Source organism: Phaseolus vulgaris, chromosome 9 (assembly GCF_051622355.1).
Source record: "Phaseolus vulgaris cultivar YP4 chromosome 9, ASM5162235v1, whole genome shotgun sequence".
Classification (NCBI taxonomy): domain Eukaryota; kingdom Viridiplantae; phylum Streptophyta; class Magnoliopsida; order Fabales; family Fabaceae; genus Phaseolus; species Phaseolus vulgaris.
This window is the reverse complement of record NC_143506.1, coordinates 15,830,048-15,836,461: the sequence shown is the minus strand read 5'-3', so window position 1 is coordinate 15,836,461 and position 6,414 is coordinate 15,830,048. Positions and strand designations below refer to the sequence as shown.

The 6,414-nt window shown below is 35.8% G+C and overlaps 1 pseudogene; it reads left to right on the top strand.

The window, feature by feature from the left end:
* The first annotated feature begins 335 nt into the window (after window positions 1–335).
* LOC150025190 (uncharacterized) lies at window positions 336–1,586 on the top strand (annotated as a pseudogene).
* Window positions 1,587–6,414: the final 4,828 nt, after the last annotated feature.

The following is a 6,414-nucleotide window of genomic DNA, read 5'->3' as shown; positions in this document are numbered from 1 at the left end:
TATTTTGAATGTGTTTGTTCTGAGTTAGGCATTGATTTTTTATATTGAATACACTGAGTGTGAGTCTGAGGGTGTCCGACCTTCGACAATCTGAATTTAGTTTTTAATGATTAGATATTGTTTTTATATATTGAACGAACTGATTCTGAGTCCAGAGGTGTCTGACCTTCGGCAGTTTTGATTTAGTTTTTAATGATTATATATTTTTTTGACATATTGAACGCACTGGTACTGAGTCCGGAGGTGTCCGACCTTCGGTAATTTTGATTTATTTTTTAATGATTACATATTGAATGCATTGGTTCTAAGTCCGTGGTTCTTAGTTTAGCAGTTCCATGGATCGGAGTTGGATTAATACACCACGAATAAGTGATGCTTACGAAAAAGGGGTGGAAGAATTCATACAGTTCGCAGAACATAATGCCGTTAGTTGTAATAATGGAGTAAGAATAAGGTGTCCTTGTGTCAATTGTTTGAATGGAAGGATATTGAGTGTTTCCGAAATTAGAGAACATCTTTTATGTGATGGATTTTTGAAAAGTTATACAACATGGACGTGGCATGGTGAATTGTTAGACTTGCCAAGTGTGTGCGGATCTTCGGAGGAAGTTCATTTCTCAATGGGTGATAGATTAGAAGATATGATTCGTGATGTGGGAGCAGAATCTTTTGCTAATGCAGTTTTCGAAAATATGTCTAATGATGCAGAGACTCCTTTGTATCCTGGTTCAACTAACTTCACACGATTATCAGCAGTGTTAAGGTTGATGAATTTGAAGGCAATGAATGGATGGACCGACAAAAGTTTTACAGAATTGCTTCAATTGCTTAAGGACATGCTTCCAGAAGGAAATACCCTGCCCAATCGAAATTATGAGGCAAAAAAAATACTTTGTCCAATGGGTATGGAGTATAGAAAAATACATTCATGTCCTAATGATTGTATTTTATACAGAAATGAATATGAAGATTTAAAAAGATGTCCCAGGTGTGGTTTGTCACGTTATAAGGTTAAAGTTGGTCAGAATGATGAAATTGATGAATTCACAAAGGAAGGTCCTCCTGCTAAGGTTGTTTGGTATCTTCCAATAATTCCAAGGCTTAAGCGTTTGTTTGCAAATGCAGATGACGCTAAAAACCTTAGGTGGCATGCAGATAATAGAAAATGTGATGGACTACTTCATCATCCTGCCGATTCTTTGCAGTGGAAGAATATTGATAAAGAATTTCCTGAATTTGGAAAAGAATCAAGAAACTTAAGACTTGGATTGGCAACTGATGGAATGAATCCCTTTGGAAATTTAAGTAGTAATCATAGTTCATGGCCAGTTTTGTTAGTGACTTACAACTTACCTCCTGCTTTGTGTATGAAGCGCAAATACATGATGTTATCTATGATGATCTCTGGTCCAAAACAACCTGGAAATGACATAGATGTTTATCTTAATCCACTGATTGAAGATTTGAAGTTATTGTGGAATGAAGGGGTTGATGTGTTTGACGCGTTTAATAATGAATCTTTCTGATTGCATGCGATGTTGTTTTGTACTATCAATGATATGGGAACTTGTCAGGTTATAGTGTGAAAGGCCATAGAGCATGTCCAATATGTCAAGACAAGACATCTTATGAGCAGTTGAAACACGGAAGAAAAACCGTGTATCTTGGGCATCGTAGATTTCTAAAGAAATATCATCCATATCGTAGATTGAAAAAAGCTTTTAACGGATACCAAGAACATGACATTTGTCCCATTCCCTTAAGTGGTGTTGAAATTTATGAAAAAATAAAAAAATGTTAATGTGACTTTTGGAAAAATGAAGAAGAAGCAAACTATGAGTGAAATATGGAAGAAGAGATCAATCTTTTTTTATCTTCCGTATTGGTGTAAGTTAGATGTCAGACACTGTCTAGATGTAATGCACGTAGAAAAGAATGTGTGTGACAGTCTAATCGGAACACTTCTGAACATTAAAGGTAAAACAAAGGATGGTGTGAATACACGTCTGGATTTGATTGAGATGAATATACGAGAGGAATTGGCACCGAGAGAAGTTGGTAAACGTACATACTTGCCTGCAGCGTGTTACACTTTGTCAAAGAAAGAGAAAACAAGTTTTTGTGAATGTCTTAAAGGTGTTAAGGTACCACAAGGCTACTCTTCAAATGTGAAGAGTCTTGTATCTATGAATGATTTGAAACTAATTGGCTTAAAGTCACATGATTGTCACGTTCTAATGCAACAATTACTACCGGTGGCTATTCGTGGAATCTTGCCAAAAAATGTTAGGCATACAATCACTCGACTATGTTCATTTTTCAATTCCATATGTAGTAAAGAGATTGATTCTCAGAAGTTGGATGAACTTGAAGAAGAAATAATTGTTATCTTGTGTCAACTCGAGATGTTTTTTCCTCCATCTTTTTTTGATATTATGGTACACTTGGTTGTTCATCTTGTAAGAGAAATCAGATTGTGTGGGCCAGTTTATATGCGATGGATGTATCCAGTTGAACGATACATGAAGATTTTGAAGGGATATGTGAAGAATCAATGTCGTCCAGAAGCTTCCATTATTGAAAGATACATTTCAGAAGAATCTATTGAGTTTTGTTCCGAGTACTTGTCAAAAGCCAAATGTATAGGAGTTCCTGAAAAAGGTTGGCACTCTCGTAGATTGATAAGTAAATCTTCAAAAGGTGTACATGTCATAAGCAAATCTAGAGAAGAGGTTCTGCAGGCACACTTGTATATCTTGAATAACACTGATGAGGTGTTACCATACTTAGACACACACAAAGACATTGTCAAATATGAAAATCCAAGACAATCTGAAAAATGGGTGTTAATTGAGCATAACAAAACTTTCATGTCATGGTTTAAGCAACAAATAATGAATGATCCATCAGCATTTGAAACATTAACATGGCTTGCAAACAGTCTCAAATTTGATGTTTTATGTTGTTCTGGCTATGAAGTAAATGGTTGTTTGTTTTACACAAAGTCTCGAGATGATAGGAGTACAGTGCAAAATAGCGGAGTCACCTTGGAGGCAGAGTCTATGCAGTTTTCAACTGCAAAGGATCAAAATCCTGTTGTGGGATCAATGCCTTATTATGGTGTCATAGTAAAGATTTGGGAAGTTAATTATACCAATTTTACTGTACCTGTTTTCAAATGCAAGTGGGTTGACAATAAGACTGGTGTCAAAGTTGATGAATCAGGAATGACTTTGGTTGACTTTCGAAAGATAGGTTATCATGACGAACCATTTATAATGGCACATCAAGCTTCCCAAGTTTTCTATATCCAAGATCCTACGTCTGACCACTGGTCTGTTGTGCTACATGGAAAAAAACAACATAATGACCCAGAAGATATAAACAATGACATTTGTGAGATTGAATCACTTACAAGAACAACCATCAATAAAGAGTACGAGGATGTTGCTGATGTTGTACATGCAACTCGAAATGATCATGATGAAGGAATATATATTTGTATGTACATGTGATTCATGTTTAGTTTTACAATATATTTCATTTTAATTATATTTCATATTCTTGATGCTTATCATATTTTTTTTATAACAGGAACATGGCAGATGATAAAGTTTCCCATTCAAAAACTGGTAGAGGACCTACAAGATTAAAGAATATGTTTAAGAGGATAAATAAAGATGACAAGATACCTTTGTCTATTGATATCCACACTGGTGTGCCCACTAGGCAACATGCAAAGAAATATAGGAGTTATCTCGGAGTACTATCTCGTGAAAGGATCTCTATCTTAACTCAGTCCTGGGATCACGTGACTGACCACGAGAAAAACATGATTTGGCAAGATATTCTGGTATGTAACTGTTTTTAATTTGCTCAATCTAAAGTTCTTTTATACTTTGTTTTTGTTTATGAACTAATTCTTTCAAACAATGTAGACGCATTACAACATCCCGAATGTGGAAACCTTGAAAGCGAAGGTTCTTTCAGATGTGGGTGTCAAATTTCGTCAGTTCAAATCAAAATTGACAACAGATTATATATATGGGAAAAGGAAAGAAGAAAATCCTTGTGCAAAATATGCATCCATTGATGAAGAAACTTGGCAGCAATTTGTCAATATTCGACAAACTGAAAAATGGCAGGTTAGTATCACTTTTATATTTGAATATAGTTTATATTAACGTATTACTAAATTTTGAGTGTTATGATAGGAGGTTCGGAACAAAGCAAAAGTCAATCAGGCACATAATGATACCCCACACTTATTGTCTCGTGGTGGTTATAAGTTGCTAGAGCAGAAGATGCTTGAAGAAAAGATTAAAGCACGTTCTACTTCCATTGAGGAAATGAATAGTGTAGATTCTTTGAGACCTCCATCCCCACCACTCCGACATGAGATGTGGAAGGGTGCCCGTATAAACCCATTAGGGACATGGAGTTCTAAGTCTACAGAACAAACAGTTGAACGCATTGTAAGTTTGACAATTTCTTTTCAATGTGTTATTTTAAATTCTATGTGTTATTTTAAATTCAATGTGTTGAAGTTTGTCAATTTCTTTTCATTTGTTTTAGGATTCTCTTAATGAGCAATCAACACAAGGGACTCTTAAACCATGTGGTCGCAATGATATTCTTAATGTTGCTCTCGAACGACCTGAACACCCTGGACGTGTTCGTGTAGCTGGATATGGGGTTGGGATTCGGTCATACTTTGGACCTCCATCACACAGCAAGGAACAATTGTCCAATGAACCTAGCCAAGAGTATTTACTACAACTACGTGAGCAGTTAAAGGCTGAGGTAACTCAAGAGCTTAAAGAAAGCTTCATGGAGGAGTTTAGTGCGCGAATGGAAATGGAGTTCAAAAGGCGGTGGGAGGGTTTAGGACACTCACAGCAACCACCTACTATGGTAGAAGATGAACCACCTCCGCCTCCTATTAAGAAAGTCAGCACTAAAGGGAGTTGTTCGGCAGTTGATCTATCAGGGGATGACTTTGGCTTAACTAGCCAATGCGAATTATATGTTGAATGTAATTCTTTGACCCGACTCATTGCCTTGGGTAAGTGTTATGAAGGGGTCACAATGTTACACAATGTGCCTCTTCCTTCTAATTTCATGAAGGTCACGGTGGAGAAGGTCCTTTATGGTGATCTTGCAGTTCCTGTGCCGACATCAGAGGTCACAATTGTAGCAGAGGCAATACATACTTTCGTTGCCTGGCCTAGACATCTCGTCAGACCTATAGACTCTATGGTATATCTTTGCACTAATACTAATAGAATTATATATCAGATATATTACATTCTAACTAATTTAAGTATTTGTTTGTTTTGATGAGTAGCTGGAACCTAAGACAAATCTGCCTCTGGGAAAGAAGAAAATAGTTTCCATTGATGATCCTCTGGGGCCATTGGTGGAAATTGCTACAGCTTTAGATACAACCGTCTTAGAGGTTCCATGGGATGCCAATGTGTTTGGAAGGCATAGTAATCTACCTTTGTACGTTCACATGTCTGATTTGTTGGACCTTGCATCCGGAGATCAAGAGATTAACATAACAATTCTGCAATTATGGATGATGTAAGTTCAAATTTTAAAATCTTTATACTTTTGATTTATTAAATATATTAGTACTAACTTATTGAAATTTAGGTATCTTTCTGGATTATGCTTTGATGAGGGGAAACACAATATATATGGGTTTTTAGACCCTCAAATCACTCAATCAATTGGAAACAAGAAGTCAGAAACACAAACATACATCACCACTGCCTTAAAGAATGGTGGAACAGGCAATCTGGAAATTATGAGTGCGGTTATTATGTTATGCAGTGGATGTTGACTATTTTGCAAGCTGGAATTAACAAAGGTTGGGATCAGGTATAATACCTCAATACAATAAACACTTTAAAATTTGGGGTTTATTATTCATGCACTAATTCAAAAAATTTCAAATGTCACAGTTCTTCAACGACCAACACCCGCTAGATTCGGAAGCATTGGAGTATGTGAGAACAACATGGTCAAAGTATTTTGTCGCCATGTATAACACCCTAGGATAGATAAATCATTAGAATGACAAACTTTTTCATATATTAGCTGAACTTTTTTGTATAATACTATAATTTGTTGTATGTAATTTATATATTTAAATTATGATTTTAAATGTTTTGATTTTCTGGGATTGAAAATTTTATGCAGGTTTGAGATTTTTTTAAAAAACAAATTTTTTTTTTCAATTCCTGCATACAACGACGGTTCCCCTAGAATCGTCTTTAAAGAACATACTTACAACGACGGTTCCCCTGGAACCGTCTTTAAAAGTCCCTCAAATTATTTTTTTAAAAAATTCTGAAACTACTTTTAACGACAGTTGCAGCAATAACTACGGTTATGAAACCGTCGTGA